Raw genomic sequence first — 20,876 nt, 5'->3', positions numbered from 1 at the left:
CTTATAAGTCCTTTCACTGAGAGTATTTCCAGGACTAAAATTTTCATGAAGCATGTTTAATCTTGAACATTACAGTTGTGGTTTTAGTGCTATCTAAAAAATTATATCTTAAAATTCTGTAAGATGAATTATTAATAATTTATTCCTAATGACATCAGAAGGTTCCATCTTGCATTTGGATGTCTTCTTAATGCTTTAAGATAAAATTGGTACACAGGACAAATAGTTTGAAAGCAAAATAATCCAAGGAATTAATTTTCATAATATAATATGAATGAAAAAAATGAGATTTACATGTTAGACACAACTGCAGTTTTCTCTGATTTACAAATCAATTTACATTTACAATATTTTTTTCTCCGCTGCGCATAGATTGCGAAAAAATGGCAAACACAAATACAGAAGTACATGTTTGAAGAGGAAACAATATCCAAAACACAGAGCAATTTTTAGTAAATTCTTAGTTAAACCTGCTTCCAGCCTTTTTTATTCAAATACACAAGGGATGCTTTACTTAAAGCAGTACATTTACCAGTTTGCCTTCTCCAGCATAGAAGGCAAGCTTGACTTTCACAAGTAGGAGATAACAGTCTATATATATATTGAGGACAACTGATATTAAAACATGCCGTGATGTTAGGTTGAAACTTGCAGTCTCTCTTCTGGGGAGGCAAATTCCTACAATCAGTGTCTTTTATCTATATGGCACATTTTCACTTTCTGTCATCTTTCTGAAGTGATAGGAGCATTTATTTCACCTTTCACCATGATTGTCCTTCACATTCTCTGTGATCCAGAAAGATTTTTGAAAGAAAGTAGATGCCAAAAAGTATGAGCATTTTTTTGACTAATATAACTTATGAAATATGACATGAAGGAATAAAGTAAAATAAAAAAAATCTGTTATCAACCTGCAGCGACATATTATCTGCAGCTACATATTTTCTGGACTAGATATTATTGTTTATGGTTTTAAAAAAGAAATGACAGAAATATTTTGATGAGTCCTTACCCGAGCAAGACATTCAAATTATAAAATCATGCAGATATTGTTAATCTCACCCCAATTTTTTTATATTTGGTATTTCTTACCTACAGTGAAAAGCAGTGTGAAATAAAATTATAATTGTACAATTGTTTTTACAGGTATCTGATTTTGTAGCGTAGATTAACTGTTTCCCATCAGATGATTTGACACCAATTTTCCTGGGAAAAGTAAAAAAATTAAACTAAGTTACCTGATTTTTCTCTCACTCTTACCAAAGGAAATGTGGAAGCAATGGAAGACCAATAACAACAGTTTATTAAAGACTTTTTAATTAATTTTGTAATGTTTCTGAGTATCTTGCTTTTGCAGAATCTCTCATCAGACAATTTTGTCTCTAGGATGATTAGAGGATGATTTCCAGAAGTGTTCTTCCACTCCTGTGGATATGACCAAAACATCATGTGTATGTGTGCATGTATCTTTCTCTTCTTCACACTTCCTTATTTCCACGCCTCCCCTCCTCACACCCTATGTAAACACCACCTAAAACCTCTTGAAAAAGAAATTAAATAGTCAGTTAGAAATGTCTTCCATGCATTAACTTGGTAGGATATTTTCCTCAAGTGCCATTTGTGAGCACAACATGCTGTTCCTGCAGAGTTATGCAGAGAAAGGGAAAAGATGGTGCTCACACTTTATGTCAAAGGGACAGCCATCAGAGTTTTGGTCTTTTCTGAGCCTTCCATAATCAAAAACTAGGATTGGTCAGTTCTGATGCAATTCCTTCTAGAAACAGCACTGCAGAAGTTCAGATGCACCTCTTCAACCAGTTATGAGTCACCTAGGAGTGTTTTCTACATATTTTTTTTTAGAAGCCAGCCAAATCTGTTATATTTGGTATTCCCCATGATTAAGTATTGACAATAAGTAGCTAGGATGGTGTAGAATCTCTGTGTGTCAATGTATTTCCTTTACAGCACTGTTCCATAATGCCAGATACAACTGAGACAATGCCCCATTCAATTTGACACTGAAGCATTGCAAAATGTGATTTCACCCTATTAGACCATGAAAAAGAAATTCACAGGATAGCTGTGCTACCCCTTCAAAAGATACTGCTATACTGAAAATTCTGAACTTTAGGTTTCAAGGCATTTAGCACGGTGTCAAACCTTACTGTTACCTAATATTGATCACCACAATGCTTTTACATACACAGAAGAGTGTTTCTGCATGATAAATGTAAACCTGAGCTTCTACAGATCTCAGTATTATGACTTAGCTAATACTAAACAGTAATAATATTTTGCATTGCTGGTGTTCACCAGTAGGCATTACTTAAACCTCAATAACAACTTTATTTTACGCAGATTTTGAGGATTGAAAATTTGTTATATTGCAATGAGAGTGAGTCTTTTACAGGTGTTTCCAAGGGAAAAAACCCTTAGGCATACAGAACAAGATGGATCACCTAGAATAGCTCATAACATTTACAACAGTCTTACAGAACTTGGATCGTGGTCTCTGAGTTATATCTGTCCTCTGAACTGGTAACTCACCCATGGTGCTTTTATTGCCAGAATCTGAATCTCTATTTATTAATTAATTGAACCCATGCAAATATGATTAAAAAAGTTAAAGTCTTATGATAAATGAGTGTCTATATAAAAATACATTCTGCTATGTATGAGTGGGAAAAACATAATTTGTTATTTCATAAGGTCCCATACTGAAATTGGCATGCTTCCCCCCAGATTTGAAAAGATATTTTATCACTTAGTAGTCTAGTGATAAAGTACAGGAGATAATATTTTTTTCTGCCAGAAGAACATTAACATTTTTAAAATGGAGAGGACAGTGAGCAGTCTAAGAGAGGCAAAAAAACCCTGCTTACTGAATAAGGTCTGGATCAATAAGATCTGGGTTTTTTTTCAGGGAAGGCAGACTAACAATATACGGCATTTGTAGGGTTTTAGTTATATGGCTCAGATAAGCATCTATAGCTTGCCAAATGTTTGAGAAGAAGGGAAAACATCTTGGATTAAAAGTGATTTTCTTGCTTTATTGATATTATGCATTTTTCACAGTATTTTTGACCTCGGATTTTATAAAAAAGTAAGCATATTTCCTTTTAGCCTAGTAAGACTGCAGCCTGAACTTGACTGAATGCCAGGCTCCCACAAAAACTGCTCTATCATTCCACTCCTCAAATAGATACAGGAGAGAAAATGTAACAAAAGGTTCATGGGCTGAGATACGGACTGGGAAAGATCACTCATAAAATACTGCTGCTGGCAAAACTGACTCAACTTAGGGATATTAACTGAATTTTTAACTAACAAAATCAGAACAGGATAATGGGAAGTAAAGGAAATCTAACAAAACTTACCCCCACCTCTCCCTCCTTCCCAGGTCTACCTCCTCCTCAGTGGTGCAGGGACACAGGCAATGAGGGTTATGGCCAGTTCACCACAGGTTGCTCCTGCTTGGGAAGAGCAGCTGTTCCCCTGGTCCAGCATGGGGTATCTCCCATGGGACACAGTTCTCCATTAACTTCTCCAGCATGAGTCCATCCCATGGGCAACAGTTCTTCACAATGTGAGTCACTCTTCCGTGGGGTGCAGCCCTTCAGGCAAAGCCTTCTCCAGTGTGCATCTCCCTACAGGCTCGCAAATCCTACCAGGAAACCTGCTCCACATGGGATCCCCACTCCATGGGTCTGCAGGTCCCTGCCGAGAGACTGATCCAGCACAGGCCTTCCACAGGTCACAGCCTCCTTTCCCCTGCTCCAGTGTGGGGCTGCTCCACAAGCTGCCGGTGGATTTCTGCATCCTGTGGTCCTCCATGGGCTGCAGGGGCACAGCTGCTTCACCATGAGCTGCACCATGGGCTGCAGGGGAATCTCAGCTCTGGCTCCAGGAGCAGCTTCTCCCTCTCCTTCCCCGCTGACCCTGGAGTCTGCAGGGCTGCTTCTCTCACATATTCTTGCCCCACTCTTCCCTGGCTGCAAATGCATCTGTTCAATTACTACTTTTTCTTAAATATCACAGAGGTGTTGCCACCACTTCTAATTGAACCAGCCTTGGCCAGCCCATCAATCTTGAAGTTGCCTGGCATTGCCTGTGCTGGATATGGAAGAAATTTCTGGTAGCTTGTCTCAGAAGTCACCCTTGTAGTGTAGTAGTCACCCCTGTAGTAGTCTACTAGTAGACTAGTAGTCACCCCGACTACTAGTGCAAATCTAATACAATGGCATCTTTAGTGATAAAATCATAAAAATAGGATAAGACCCAGAGAAATGGAGATAACCTTTATTAGAGTTCTGGACACTTCAGGAAGAGCTGAATACTAAAATTCAGTGACCCAGGATTTCCAGAGGAAAAGGGAATATAACTCTGCATCTGTGCAGGTATTTGAGAGACATCATTGCAGTGTTCTGGGGAGCCTTGATCTAAGATACCGTGCTTGAAATTAATTTGTGAAAGTAAACAACCATTTTCAAGGTTAAGTGTAGCCTCTGTCCTGAGAGTGTGCAGCAGCAATTAACAAAGCAGTTTGAGAAGACTTTTTTGAAACAATACTTAGCTGCTGGTTTTGGCAGGAATAAATAGTCACAGGCTGCTCCTACTTGGTAAGCTTGGGAAAAGAAGACTTCACTGGAGGTACATCTAGAACTAAAATGCCAACTTTAACAGTAGAGTGAGTCTAGGTTGTGACACAATAGCGGAGTTTCTGCAAGTCTGAAGGCCCCTTTTATTGTGAGGCCCTTCCCAGGACTGTTTAGTCTATTCTCAAAGTGAAAAAAATGTGGTTTAAAACAAATGCTAGGCTCACTTATCCTGATCTATTACACACATCCCAGCTTTTGGCCATCTCATCATGAGACTCACAGAGATCTTGGACCTGTACAGGAAATGTCTTTGATAATCAGAACCAGGAAAGACACAAAGTCTGATTTTTCATTAAATAATGCAATGTATTTCTGTGGGATTGAAGATACTGAGAAAAGGAATTTCCAGCCTGCTACTCGGTGGTACCTGTTGGCAGCACTGAAGATTTTACAGACCTGTGGAATTCCTTGTTTTAACATGTCTGACTATATTCAGTGTTAGAAAAATGATTAGTGACATATCAAATGTCTAGAGAGAAAAGGTGAGCTCTGAGGTCAAAACATCTCCCCCTTCACTTTTGTTTTAATATTATTTTCAGGTTTGGGTTTTCCCTTAATAACAGAGCAAAACTTCTGTTTCTCTAAATGCTTTCAGAGATGCCTTTTCTGATTAATGAGTTGTCCTTTTCTCCTCCATTCCTGTCTCCTTCCCTGGAAATTAACTGCCATGTCTGTAGTAAAAGCAGTGTATGGCCTTTGTAGGGTACCAGGCTGTGCAGGCAGACCAGGGAGTGCTCTTGGTGTGTAGATCCAGTCTGCTGCAGAAGCAAAGCATGCTTTTTCCTCCTGGATAGGGTGAGAAGATAAGGTTTCATTCCCTTACCTTTTCCATTTGCTTCATTTCTCTCCTTTACTTATTCTCAGTATATGTTACAAAAAGATACCATCTCACCCCTTGAAGTCACTGCAATTTTATATTGGGTGAAAAGATTCCTGTGTTGAATCCCTCTGAGATTCAACACATTGTTTAAGGTGGTTCAAACGCCTAAGATGTCATATTGGTGCAAAATTTAAATCCTTACACTTGTAACTACATTAGTTTTTGCACCATGTCTTTTTTCTTGATTACACAGCTTGACACTTGATTATCTTTTTTTCCTGTTCAACCTATAGACAATGTCTTTGAGCATCACAGGAACAAATCTGAAATATATATTCATACTGTCCTGGATGAAAATAGTTATAAAGACAAGATGCACTGCAGCAAATGCAGTAACTTGCACTTACCTCCTGATCTCATTATTTTATTGTCAATAGCTGTAACAATTGCAGAGCTTGTAGTACTGTGGCACTTAGCACCCTGGCTGAACAGAACAGAACCATAGTGATGGATTTTGGGAAGACAGAAGAAAGCTAAACTCCTGCCTGACTTCCCTCTTCCCACAAAAATCTATCCTGCTATTATCTTTCTCTCTCATAATTCTCCTTATTAGAATTGGAAATTTTTTGCATTAATATTTGAGAACTTTTGGCTTATGAGATATGTTGTGATGTCTCTAGCTTATGAACTTCCATGCCAATCAAAATAACTAATCTATTTATTCCTATATTCTTCTACAGCTGTGTCAAGTAGTTCAGGACATTTTCAGTGGTGACCAACACATAATTATAGAGCAATGAAGTCACATATAAACCATTCTTAACACAGTCAGCAATTTAAAAATTAGCTATAGATTCAGCTGAAAATATCTGTTATCCTGAAATCCTTCAAACCAGATCATTTCTTGGCCAAATACTGAATCTGAGTCCCTTGTTTTTCATACACATAATTATGTAATGTAACAATTACAATATTAATAAAGTTTCTAATTCTAAATAGGTTGGGGTTTCTTGGGGGGTTTGGTTTTGGTTTTTTCTTGGGATATTTTTTCCTCCTTCCTTCAAAAATATTACATAGTTTGTCTGATTTTTCTCTGCATGCTTTGGAGATAATTGTTTGCATTTGCAATGTGTGCGGGCATAACATCTGCCTCAGAGTGAGTTGCTGTGCTCACTACTCAATGAAGCAGTGAAGCATTTGAAATGCAGGAACATCCCTCAGACATCGTTGCTAGTTAATGATTCTTCATGCTCTGAATGTTGCATCTCATGCATCCTGTGTCTATTAATCTTAAAATGACACACCTCACCTTATCAGTAGTCTCACTAGGAAACATACCCAACAAAACCTGAGAGGAGCCTTTTGAGAAACAATAAAGTATCATATCATTCAAAAAAAGAAAAAAAAGTTAAGAATATTGTTCTCCCTGTGTTCCTCTGTAAATCACCAACATTTAACTTCAAGCTAGTCATGCTTAATCAGGCTTCATACACAGAGCTCAAAATTAACAAACATCCTGCTGCTCTTTTCTGACAATCTTTTTTGGGGTTTTATTCTATATCCATCCTAGTGTCTGGAAATAAGCCAAGCACTAGGTTAGTAGGCTGAGCAGCTAAGCAGATGTGAATAAAAATCAATGATAAATGCAGTGTTCAGGAGCAAAGAATGAATCTAAAATGGTACATTTACAAATTTAGATCAAATTAAGAAAAAAATTGTTCAAAATGAGGGTGCACATCAAAGAGGAACTTGCACTTTTGGAAAAGAAAGATATATTCTTAAAAGACTGTTGGGGAACATTTTAAAGACAAGATATTTTAATCCGAAATTTAAACAACAATATATTTGTGTTTGTTTTGGCATTTACTTGGAATTCTAGCTAAAACATTGCCTCTCCTTACTGATGCTGTCTTTCTACTGTCAAGACTCTTAAATCACAAGATATGTTTTAGTGATTTAACCTTTTGTGTGAAACACTGTATGGTAGTCTCAAAAAGGAAAAGTGGGTAGATTTGCAGTAACCTGTTGTACTATAGAGCTTCCCAGTAGGATTTGACAAGCTTTTCTTTCTTATATCCTGAATACAAACTGGAGTGGCTTGCATTAAATATAGCCTTAAAAAAGAAATCACCTTGAAGGCTGCCATCAAGATAAAAGGAAAAAAAAAGAGAAGGCAGCAGGGAAACTCTTGCACAGTGAACTATAATCTCAGAACAAATTACTCCAATAGTTAAAGAAAACTCAGGGTCTCAGTGCTTCCTGAATCTTGCAACAGTCTATTATACTATTTACTTTGAATTACAATTTTTTCTCTCAGAATAATATGCAACACTTTACACCAACACATTTTAGAGTAATATTAAACCTTAAAAAGAGATTAAATAATGTAGAAATTGAAAGATTAGGAATTTTAAAACCCACTTATCTGTATCAAAGAGGATCACAATGCATTTCAAGTGCGACTCAGAAAGTTCTTATTAAACTAAAACCAAATTATATTGTTTAATAAAAATAATAATTTAAATTGTTTTTCCCAAGGTTATACAATACACAGGAATTTAAGATTTGTGTGTCAGAGTACTAAAGAATATTAAGAGGTACAAAGCATTAGATCTTGATTTCAAGTATTTGCAAGACTTTTCTTCCTCAATCTTGAACTGGTTTAAAAACCAAAATGACCTTTAAATATTATTCTATTTTCTAGTTTGCAACCAGGTGGTCCCTAAAAAAACATTGTAGTGGAAAAATAATATTAAAAGAATAGAGCATTTTGAAAATGTAACAGTAATACATAATTTACAGAAATATCCTTCTCAAACTAACAAATTTGAACTCTTTTTAAGCTCTTCTGGACTTATTTAGATTTCACTTGTTAAGGACTGAGTTGATGATGACACATTACTTGACAAGTAGTTCAGAAATTCCTAAAATAAAATGTCCTTAAAATACAAAACTGAAAAGTAAAAGAAAACAGTTTATCTGTCTTCAGAGTAGTGGATTTATTTTCCCATTTAAAAAACATATTCTAGGGTAGTTTTTATTATGTATTAGGAAACTATCCTTGTTTAACAATGCTTATTTCAGCTAAAACAAAAGAAAAATAATTTGCATCTAATCCATTATTGAACTGATCAGGACCTTGTGGAAATCAGCCATTTGGTAAACTGGCATGGTCTTTGGGTCAGGCTGCATACGAAGAAAGAAAATACTTCTGGCTGCAAGAAATTTTTTTTTAACGTCCTGTAAATCTTGTGAATCTGGAATAGCAGCAGTATGATATACTGATAGAATTTAATTTACATCTTGAGAATGTGAAGCTGAATTATCAGATGCTGAATCACAAACTAAATAAAATGGTGTGAGTTAACAAATAACATCATAAAGATTTATCTTAAGTCACCATATTCATGAAGTATAAGATAGTGGCCAAGACCAAATTTATGATGATTGCATATTTCTATTTCTACTTATTCAAAATTTCTTTGATGGCAATATGATTATAAGTGTGTTTTCTTGGTGAGTTGCATACAATAGAATGCATTCTACTATCAGATGCCTATAATTGTTTTAAATATATATCTATTTATTAAGGGATCAGCATTATTCAATTACACTCTATTTATTACTCTCTGTCCACTGCTTTAATTGGCATCCTGGAAAAAAGCACTAAATATTTTTGGGCATTCACCCTGCTGAAGACACAGGGAAGGATACGGCTAATTTTCATTCAGTTTAAACAGGAATGACTTAGTATTTAACAGTGACAAAACTCTATCAGGAAATAGTCTTGAGTAGTATGCTGCTCTTCCTTTTTATTCATGCTTATTAATTGGAACTGAATTGAATCAAGCAATTATCATTTAAGTGCTGGTGTTAGCATCCAGGTTTTCAGAAATCTTCCCAAACAGTCCAGAATGGAATATACCACTTGCTGTTTTGGAGTTAAAAGCAGAGGAAGAAACAAACCTTCAGCATACTGCTAATGAAACAGAGTGGGATTAAAAGCATGGTAATAAAATTGCCAAAGGGAGTAAGTTCTCAAGCAAATCAGGCGCCATTCAAATACTAAATCTTGTTTCGCATTTCAGCAAGCAGAAAAAAGGGAGATGCAACAAAGAAAACAGACATCATCTTAGATTAGTCCAACGTAAATGAAAGAAAGAAAGCAAGCTGAAAATTGTAGAAGAGTTGACTTCACTACATGTTTATGTTAATAGGGTATTTGACTTTTGAATGCTTCATAAACCTTGTTATGTTCAGTGCTATTTGAGGTAGTAAAACAGCTGGAACTCTGCCAGAAGCTTTAATTGGAATCAGCTTAGCAGGCACTGACAAGGTTTCCTAGTGTTTAGTTTCAACCTTATAATAAAAATGCAAAATTATGTGCTATGTATTTTCTGTTCCTCTTTGGTGTACGCCCATAAAGGTGAGACATAGCTGTGCTAGAAAATAGATTTTTTTTTTCTCATTTGCTTTGGGCCAGTGTTTTAAGAGGGCAGTGTGCGTAGTGTTACTTATAATTAGATGTTTCCTCACAAAGGAGGCTGCAGAAACTCACCATAGAGCTCTCCTTTTTTTGTACATCTTGTTTATTGATTAGGCCAGTGTGTCAGATGGCCACAATAACACCAGAGGTGTTAGCTGTATGACTAGGGAATGGGATCAGAGGGCATCACCAAAGAAATATCAGAGGAGCAGTCTGATTACACTCTTCATCTAACAATAAATTAGAGGGCTGCAGACCAGGGAATCTTGCCATACAGAAAGAAGGGATTACTGTTTTTTGGAGCCAGCCCTGCAGGCTTGTCTATACGGAGGAACCTGAAAAACAAAATTTTGTCCCAGGAAACAACTGCTCTGTTTGAGACTTTGAAATTGATTAAAATCTTTAATTCAGGACTATTAAAAAAAGATTATTCATTCATTATCCATAGCTAAAAGTTAATAGATTAAACAAATCTTTCTCCCTTCAGATTGTCTGCATGATCTCTTGGAATTCTATACTTGATAAATGTAGGTCATAGAGATATGTAACAAATATAGATAAATGACTTTCACCAAGGTTGTTAAGACAAGAATAAATCCCAGGATAATGTTACATTGTCAAGAGGCCAAAAGTAGTCAAGAAAGTAATGTCTGGAAACATTGCTTTCAGAGTTTTAATAGAAAATCTTCACCTTGGGAAACTTCAGGTTCACAGAAAATACCACCCACCCTGTCCATCCGCATCCCGTGAAGACATTTTTTGCAGGCTATTTATAGTGTCACTACCGAGCCTCACTACAAATATTACTGCAGCATTCAATGCAGTTCCTCATCAACTTCAATTTTTAAATACATAAAGTGAAAGCAAGAATATGAAACAGAAAAAGCCATGTTTGTTTGCTATTTGCAATTACTTTAAAATAACATGGCTGAGTAGCACAAAGGTACTGACTGAGATAGAAATAATTTTTCCAGGCCAACAAAAGTTTTATAAACTTGCTCCCAGCCGCAGGTTCAGGTTTTGCAAGGATCTGTAATCTCAGACCTATAAAGGCTTTTGAGTTCTCTGGCCTGGGGGTTTAAGGGAAAGGCAGATGATTTGACAATTTGTCACTAGCTCAGTGCTGCAGTCCAACAAATACACCTGTAAGAAGACACAGCTTTTGTACTGACCTAATAGTGCAGTGCTTCAGGACTTGTAGGGGCTTCCTTTGACCTAAGCTTATTTTTAGCTTGCTTTAGGTATCATAGCAATTGTCTACCAATCAGGTGCCTACTGCCTAAATTTGCCTTAGTTTTTCACTTTTGCACAGCACAGTGCATAATGCTAATTAATAGAAAGTAGTAATAACCAGCAATTCTATACAGACTGAATTCTTTATGACACTGGAAAAAAATGGGTTGTGAGACAGCATAGGCATAGGAGGATACAGAGGCTTTAGACTGTGAAAACCAATAAATCTTCATGGTCAGTTGCTGCTTATTAAAGGGATGCAACCCTGAGAGACAGGTAAATCTGTTAGCAAAAATGACAGAAGAACAAGTATAATGGGGAATTCAGAATCAAGGAAGAAAGTGTGAGAGAGTACATTCTGGTAGATAATGTAAAGAACTTAGTGGCAAGTGGATGGAATATTGAGAACAGAGTTAACCTCAGTCCATAACTGTGGATTGTTTCCACAATCATCCTATCAGAGGTTGGCATGCTGAGGAACCACTGTACCTCTCTCCCTGATTCTTTTTGTGTAAGCCAGTGGGGCACTGGAAAATTAACACAAAGGAAAGGTACTTACATGTTCAAAATGTGTAGCAGTATGATAAAGGATTTTTTTCCAGTAATAATTAGGTAATTCAGACTATGACTTTTAGTTTAATTACAACTGCAATAATAACTGTTTATTGTGTTTGATTAGGTTGTTAAGACTCCAATTAAACTAACAATACATTTTGACTCTGCATATAAGTTATAGCTCCTTTTTTTGCCCAGAACAACGTTTTGAAAGTATGAGTGAATACCACAGGTATGCACCTTGGTTTCTCTGAAGAAGTACACAAGTCTGTGGAAAAAGCAAAATAAAGACCATATTTGAAAACTGTTAAGAACAAATGGCTGTGTATTTATCACACCTTTGCAATTAATGATCATCCACTGGCTATCCTAGCTCCTGCTCTGTTCAATCTCATACTTCTTAAGACTGATAATTTGAAATATTTAGTTGTTTCTCAGGAATATCACTCTGCAGAAAAATAAAGTGAAAGTAAAGTGATAAAATACTCCTATCTCCTCCGAAGTTAGAAGAGAGTTTGTCCCAGTTGACTGTCTTTTTTGAAAATTCTGTTCTGAGTGATTACTGAAGCTCCACAAAATAAAATAAAAAAGATTCAAGTTTCTCTTTGCAGTTTCCAACAGGTGTCCTGACAGACTCAACTGGTAAAAAATGGTTGTAAGAAATGAAGTCTCACCAGTGCTTGTGATCCTTACATGAGGTTGGTCAGCAAGCAGCAACTAGAAGCTAGGGTTTGTTTATGTTCTGTTGGCCTTATTTGGTGCAGATGTTTTGCTTCCCTTTCCAAAAGAGCAGTAAAGAGTAAATTATATAACTGGACCCATTGGTTTTTGTTCTAAAATGCTCTGTAGAGAAGATGGAAGCAATCTTCTGTGTTCAGCATATGTCTGGTGGAGTTCAGTATTTTCCATGGTTACAGTCATACTTAATTCAGGAACGTTGTAGTTAGTATCAAGTAGAAACAGGAAGCAACATTGTTCTCATCAGTGTCTAATTCCATATTACATCACTTCATTTTCAGACTCTCCAAAGATAAATGCTATTCATACACTTTTATCTGCAATGCTATAACTGCATTACAATGGGAATGAAATTTCCCTTCTTTAGGTGGCAGAAATTATTTTGAAGACAAGAAAGAGTTTAAGTGAAGGTCTAAAATCATCCTCCTGCTTCAACGAAACAAAGCTGAAGAGTTGCTGTCCAACTGAGCAACTGACAAGAGATAAGCAAAAGTTGAAAATCTAGCAACTCTAAGATTATCCAAAACTGAGCATCTAGTATCTAGCAGTAGATAGCAGACAAGGTTGAGCAATAGGAACTGAATGAAGGGGAAGAAAGCAGAAAAAAAATTAAAGAACAAGTTTAGCACAAGTGCAGAGGAATAAATCTGAAAGGTCCTGCAAAACTATATAAAATACAGTTTGTACTCTGCATAGTTTATATTGGCTTATTCTCTTTTTTTAAGGGAAGTTAATGCAACTCCTAAATATTTTCCCTTTCTTGATATTCTAAGAGCATCAGGTGCACTAAATGAATTATATTTGAATGGTGGTAAATCATCAGCAGGTACTATACCCTCGTTCTGGCCAGGACAGGGTTGATTTTTGCAGCAGCCAAGAGGGGCATGGCCAGGGCCCTGTGGTTATTCTATACTACTTCACACCATGTGGCATGGTCAGAAAGAGGGTATGTCCCTACCAGTGTGGGCTGGTGGCAGAGCATGTGGTTGTGTGGTGACAGTTTCCATATAGGAAGCATTGTGTGTGAATTTTTTGCCTGCCTTTTACACTCTGTTTTTAATATTGTTACTGTTCCTTTTCTTAATTCATTCCTGTTTTTAGTAAATTGTTCTTATTGCAACGCATGATCTATTTTGTGACTCCAGTTCTCCTCTCCATCTTGCTGCAGGTGAAGGGGTGTGGGGAGGCAATGAGAGAGCAGCACACAACCCAGTGTGTTCCAGTGAGAGCAGTAAATTGAGGAATACCATTCCTTAACCATGGCACACTATAATGCCCATCTATGGAAAAATGTTTGAGGGAAGCAAAAGCTTGTGAAAATGGAAAAAAATATGATTCCTTTATTTACTTCAGTTTTGAGTGCTATTTATGGTTAGCTTTCTTTATCAGAAGAGTTTTGAAAGTTCATTTTGTGCATCTATTTTCGGTTCACCTATTAAGAACGTTATTTTTGCCCCTGTCCAGACAGGTAGGTTACACAAGGCACACCTGTGGTCTAATGTGTCAATCATACACAGCAATTGAATCAAGCTGTCCATCTGACCATCAAGATTAATTTGTCACGTGAGCATTGCTGATCTGTGTCTGTGCCACTGCAAGTGCTTTTGTGATATATATCCTGTTTACTCTGTTGTTGTTGATTACATATGGCTCTGTTTAGGCCAGAGTATCAAGACCATAATTTTGACATATCTTTGTCTCCAGCTGAAGGTTTTTTGCTTGCTTCCATTCAAAAAACTCTAAAAGGAAAGCTATATTATTTGGACAACCAAGCTGTAGCTATTTCAGCACATGTGCTAGGCTATACTATCTCATACAAGAATGGCCTTGGTTACTGATTTGGGTTATGAACATGTTGGAATATCTTCATACAACCCTCCATTAGCCACTGTGTATGTACCATGCACAAAGAAAGCCAACTCATTCTTTCTTCTTAAATCAATCCCATTATGTCTCAACTGGCCACTTTTTATGCCAATAAAAAAGGAGTTGTAACATTTCTAAAAGTACATAATATTTGAGTAGGTGATAGCTTTTACAAATATTAAAATGTGGTAAATTGGTCACACAGCGAATGTACAAGCATTTGATCTTTCTGCCGTGCCCTGCAAAGTACAATGCTCTAAACTGCACTTCGGCTTCTGAGAAATGTCACAAGGAATTTTTTATAGAGCTGAGCTTTTTCTTACCAAACTCTCCTTCCTGTAAAGAAAGCTGACTGTTAGCAAGGTATTCCTTATTTCTAATCAAAAGCTGCCTTCAAAATACTTTCACTATATGAATTGTTGTACATATGACTAGGAAAGGAGCTGTGTGCGTGACCATGTGTGTGACAGAAATCTGATTGCTGCCAGCATCCAGCATGTGTTGGGTATTTATATTTTAAGCTATGAGGCTATGTCCTACTAAAAAAAAAAATCAGAAATGTAGAATCTATAACTTACCACAGGATTAATTTTGCTAAACAAGCATATTTAAAGTGACTCAAGGTATACTTCAAAGGGATTTCTAGATTTAAAATGAGTTTGTGTTCTCAAGTGTGTATGTGTGTGGGCAATTTAGTTTAGATACTGATACATTTTGTGACATACAAGTTACAGGAAGGTGATTCAATGTACCATTTCATGTATCACTTAATGATTTAAATCATCTATGAGCTGGAAAATCTAATTGTTTGTTCAATTCCAGTAGGAGGAGGCAGGAAGCTACTGCCAGCTGATATTCTGCCTTTGCTTTGAAAATCTGTTCAGAGGAAACAGCTGCTTGCAGTGGTAGTTTTGGGGACTGAAAGGTGATCTACAGTCCTAAAATCTGTGATAAATTAGGAATTGATGTTGTCTGAGTGACCATGTTACTGCAAGCTGGTTAAATAAAGGAATGTAGGTTACTGAGGTAAAGTTCACAATAGCGATTTTTGTGTCTGTGCTTTACAGATCAATTTTGTGACAGCGCTGCTGTTCCAGAGCACACACCTCAAACATTAAACAAATTCTTGAGGAGTTTATTCCCCATACAATATAAATTTTTCAGTCTATGGTGTGAGATACACTAAACCTGAGATCATCTCCCTGAATTATCACAAGCTGCAAATAGGTAGACGAGGTAAAATATCTTCTTTTTACACAAAAAAATAATCTTCGTTAAGTAGAGAATTATAATCTGCTCTTTCAGAAGAATGAGGAAAGTAAAGCACACAGGACAGCTCTGTGTAAAAAGGAGCAGATGTGAACTGCTGGTCCTGATTCTGTTTAATCAAGTAGAAACAAGGTTCTGATAGACAGGAGCAAGTCTAAAGCAAAGACTTTTCAGGATAGAAATATTACTGCTATTTCCTTGTCTGGATATATAATGCAATGAAACCAGAAAACAAAGTTGACTCTGTATATCAGCGAGGATTTCCTATATTATATGGGAACCATGAAAGAGGATTTAAAAGCCAATCTTTCTTTCTTCCTCTTATCACAGGGGTTGCAGAGGCACTCTATTTTTCTTTCTTGTCCAGTTCTGAAGGGACATGATGGCCCTTTGCATTCTGGATGGCAGAGGTGTAAATACAAGTCACTTAAACCTGTGTCATCTTTCAAAATTGCCAGGCATTGTTCTTTTCATTATGGTTACACACTGCTCACAAACACTTTTGTTTGGTTTCTTTGTAATTTTCTTTAGTTTGCCAAAAGACCATAAAAATAATTCATATTGAAACAGAACCGAGCTATTTAAAAATATTACATATTTACCAGTAATATGAATAGGCAGTTTTAGTACAGTCACCTGATGCTAGGATTTTCAAAACAGTGTGGAGCATAATTCCTTTAGACTGCCTAGAAAATCCCAGCCTGGGATCTTAGCAGCATACAGAATATATTAAGAATACAAATATGTCAGGAAATTCTCATAGTTATATACAGGCTTTATAAAGCATTTTACTTGATCCTAGAAATTGGTTTAAGTGGTTCACAGACTTTGCAAGGCATAAATTGCACTCAGAAAGTAAAAGGTTTTTTTCCATAATAATTTTTCTTGGCAAATATCTTCAGTGAAGAATGAAAATTACTGCATAAGTCTCCCTTTTTGTATCTTCCATAAACTTCAGACAACCCTCTTCTGAAATAATCTTATCTCTCCAAAAACTGATTGTTATAGGCCTCTGCTGGGATAGAATTATCTAACTTTTCTCATCAAATCTCATTATTTTAACAGATAGGCCAGTGTCTAATTGTCTCGACACTAAGAACCCTTGCTAATCAAACATTTTAGAAACACTTGGCTGATTCTTTGATAAAGACTGAAAGAATCAGCAAATCTTTTGGAAAAGTCAGCAGGTATAACCTGTATGCCTATCTTTCAGGTTTCTGTTGAGACTTATCCTTCCTGCACATCAATTTTATGAGCATCCATGTGTGTGCTAAGTTATTTTGATCAACATTTGTCAGGGTGAGAACAAAGATAAAAAAACTACATGAAAATTTACAAAAAGGTTACACTGTACAATACCTGTTACTTTAACTCAAGATGTCCTTGACATTTAGATTCAGTGCTCTTTCAAGATATTAGAGGCATGATTCCCAGGGAGTCAGTCCTATGTTCTCTAATGGAGGCACAAAACTACAGATCTACAGCTGTGGGGTAGGAGTTAGCTGGCACCCAGGGACTCACGACAATGACAGTGAGGTCTGGTCTGGTTGCCAGGGATTTTCCATGATTTGTGACAGTTTTGCCAATCTTTAGCTCCCAAACCACTTGCCATACAGCAAACATAAAACCCAACATAAACCTGGGGTATACTTGTATAGGCTCTGTCCCAAAGGCTAAGGACTTTCAGATTCCTTTCTCAAACAAAGTCAGAACCATGTTATTTCTCATTAGGATGGATTTTTTTGCTCCAGGCAATGCTCTGGTCTACTTCAGAGCAGCAGCTAGGTGACTCTGGCAACAGCTGCAGGAAGCTCATGCTCTGTGTGAATAAAAAAAGGTCAAATATCTAGGCCCAATTTCTCTGATGTAAACCAGAAATCTTATTACCAACTTACACATTTCTATTAAAAGCTCTGTGGTCCTTGGATGAAAATGTCTGAATATTATTACATTATCTTTGTTCCATGCATTTGTCAAGGCCCGAATTCAGCACAGCAGCATGCTTCCTTAAACACTGCCAATTGCACAGTGTCTGGTACTCCTGAATTAATTCAGAATTTCTGTTTTAAAACCAATTCCTCTCCACATTCATTTAAAAAAATCGTAAAAACAAAACAAGCAAAAACCCCCTCACCAGGTAGGCAAAAGCCTTAATACCAAAAATGACAAATACATTTGGAAGTAGTGCTAAACAAATTTTGATTTTACAACTGAAGAACTTAATCTAAGAAAGAAATCCTGAGGAGACATGTGGGTGACTGTTGCACTGGGTTTTTCATCGTGCCACGTAAGTTTAAAGAAAGCTTCAGTTTTTGTATACTCCTTGTTGAACTTGCTAAATAGAAACAGTTTGCAAAGGGAATAAATCTAACAAAATTATAATGCGTTACCAGGATTTTTTCTAAAGATTTTTTCCTAACTCTCTTTCTAAAGATTTTTTCCTCTTAGCAAGCTTAATCCTGGAGCTCTTTTATCAACCAGTACTGTCATTGTTCAGCTTCACAACATAATTTTGTAGAGCTTGTCCAATATTTCACTTTATAATAATTTTTAAATTGATGAAAGTTATTAGTTCAGTCTTTAAATCATAGCCATCCAGTTCTTCACTATTATCAGTATACCTCATCCTCACAATGGCCTTGTGAAACAGATAAATAATCTGGATCTATATGAAGGGTAGGAAAGGTCACACACACAATATATATGGACCGTATATATGGAGTTCCAAGACTCCTTAGTTAGCACTGATTTAATTGTACCCTAACAAGAAATACAATGTAGAGCTAATTGGCTGGTCCCAGTGCAAGTACTTTGAGATGCCTGACTAGAAAATTATTCTGTTACTCATGATATGCTATTTGGTATGAAGGGTCCAGGTTTCTTATGTGCTTTAGCTCCTGAATTTAATTGGAGTGGTCTTAATTCTAACCTGTGATGTAGATACACCTTGAGATGTGAAAAAGAAAGACAACTCCACAAAGGAGCATAAGACGTACAACTATTTAAGCGGAAGTTAGGCATCACAACCCTGTGAGGATCAGGTCTTTCTGATCTATTCATGGTCCTATAGGCCAAGAAAAGAACTGATTTTCACCACTGTTCCTTAAGTTATTGCTGTTGTCACCAGAACATCCAAATGAGGTTTTCCTTCCAAGCTGTTTCGGCAGAGTCTATCAAAGAAGGAACTTACATGCTTTCGACACTCTCCAATTTGACTGTCCCTGCTGCTGCTGAAATCATGTCTAGGAATGTCTCATACCATGGCCACTTGTTGAAGAAAGCTTGCACATCTTTCCTGACATCAGACATGACTGGTTTGGTACCACTGCATGGAGAGTGTTTGATCTGCACATTTCTGCAAACAGGTACAAACCAGCCAGTTGGAACCATAAAAATTCTGAACACACAGTTTTGCCGGGTCCACCCACAAAATGTACTTTTAGGGAATAGCAGCAGAGCAAAGAATAGAGCCTAAAATAATAATACACCCCCTGCCCCCAAGCCCCAAAGCATATTAGCTTTGATTTTTTTTTGTTAAATTCAGACCCATTTTTTCTGAAGACTTTTTTTCCTTCTCCAGAGCAACATTGCCCTTATTGCAGTGAAATAAAACAAATTAAAGATTACTAAGAGAAAAATGGCAAAAAAATTCCTTTTAAAAAATTTTGTTTCTACCTCTTGATACAATAATCTCTCCACATGATCTGGATTTGGTAAGACTGTCAGGGGAATGACCTTGCTCAGTACTTCAGTTAATGTTTTCATCTTCAAGAATTTGAGGTGGCTTATGAGCCAGGAAATATAAAATATGAGAACACATCTTAAAGCAAATACATTTCTTTTATGGAATAAATAGAAAGTTGCAGCTTCTTATATGGCAGAAGCCCTAAGTTATAAGAGTGTAATAAAGTCAAACCTGAAATTTCCAGTTTTATGTTCTATTTTTCTCTTGTCAGAGGGAAACCTAGTAAGAACTGCCTTTGGTAGAAGGTATCTAAAAGAAAAAGCAAATGAAAGGGGAAAGTAAGTCAGGGGTTTTATTTATTTATTTGTTTGTTTATTTAGTATTATTGTGAAGACTTTTATTATTTACATGGTTTTATTGAGGGCAAAAATGCTTTTCAGTACAGCTAGAGAAAAGTGCCTGTCATACCTGCTCTTTAAGTTCTGTTCAGTGCATTCAAAGCCAGAGCAGAGGATTCCACACAGAATATAACAGACCTGCTTCCACAAAACTTGTATTCAGAAATATTTTTTGAGGCATTAGGGGAAACATGGAATGGATGTAGCAAGTTAGATCTCAGTATTCCTTTGCTGCCTATTTTTCCCAAAAACATTACTTGGGGTAATCTCTGATATAGAGCAAAAATCTTCTAAAATTAAGACTTGGGCAAAAGTCAAGACTTGGTTGGTCATTATAGCTTTATATCTAACTTTATGCAAGATAAAGGGGTCCTTGATAATGTATGCTTATACACCTTTCTGTATGGGGACATACATATCCTAGCCAAATCTTTACTTTTAGGTAGATAATTCTCATGATAAGTTTTCCATTGCAAGATGTGCAATATGCATTTGGAATAATATAATAAAAAGCATTCATATGCCATAAAACAGATTGTACTTATTAAAAAATGCATTGTCTGTAACCATTTTTAAAAGGAGAAAAATATTTATGCTTCCTCTAAATATTCTTTTACGGAAATAGCAAGAGTAAAACCCATTCAACTTTTATTGATGGTCCTGGCCTTGGTGTCTCTCCCCAGCCCACTATATATTAGTGAAAGTATTGAATATTTTCTGGTTATGCTTTTTATAAATGTAAGATGTCATTTTTTTGTCTTAAAACAAATATTTACATTTTGGTTTGTGCTACTTTCAGCAGAAATTCCAGATGATTAGCATACCTCCAGAGTAACATATCCTTTTGTCACTAATTAGAATTTTTTTCCTAACAATTCTGTTACACAAACATAAATTATAGGCTCACCCATTGTATATGGGTTGGTTTTAAAAATTTTTTAAGCTAAACTGAGATTAAATTCCAGATAAATATAATGTATTGGCAAATGAAATTCTAATTTATATAATTCTACATAGAAACCTAGTTAAAGTGCCAGAAATGAAAGCAAATGGGACAGCAGAAATAAAGACTTTAAATTAACCTGCTAAAGCCATGCTACAGAGTATCTCATCCAAGCTATATGAAAGATTGAAAGCTGACTGGTCAGAACCATATGTGCAAAAAATG

The sequence above is a fragment of the Taeniopygia guttata genome, chromosome 2, assembly GCF_048771995.1.
Source record: "Taeniopygia guttata chromosome 2, bTaeGut7.mat, whole genome shotgun sequence".
Lineage (NCBI taxonomy): Eukaryota > Metazoa > Chordata > Aves > Passeriformes > Estrildidae > Taeniopygia > Taeniopygia guttata.
The sequence above is the reverse complement of the archived record's forward strand: the minus strand, read 5'-3'. Positions refer to the sequence as shown.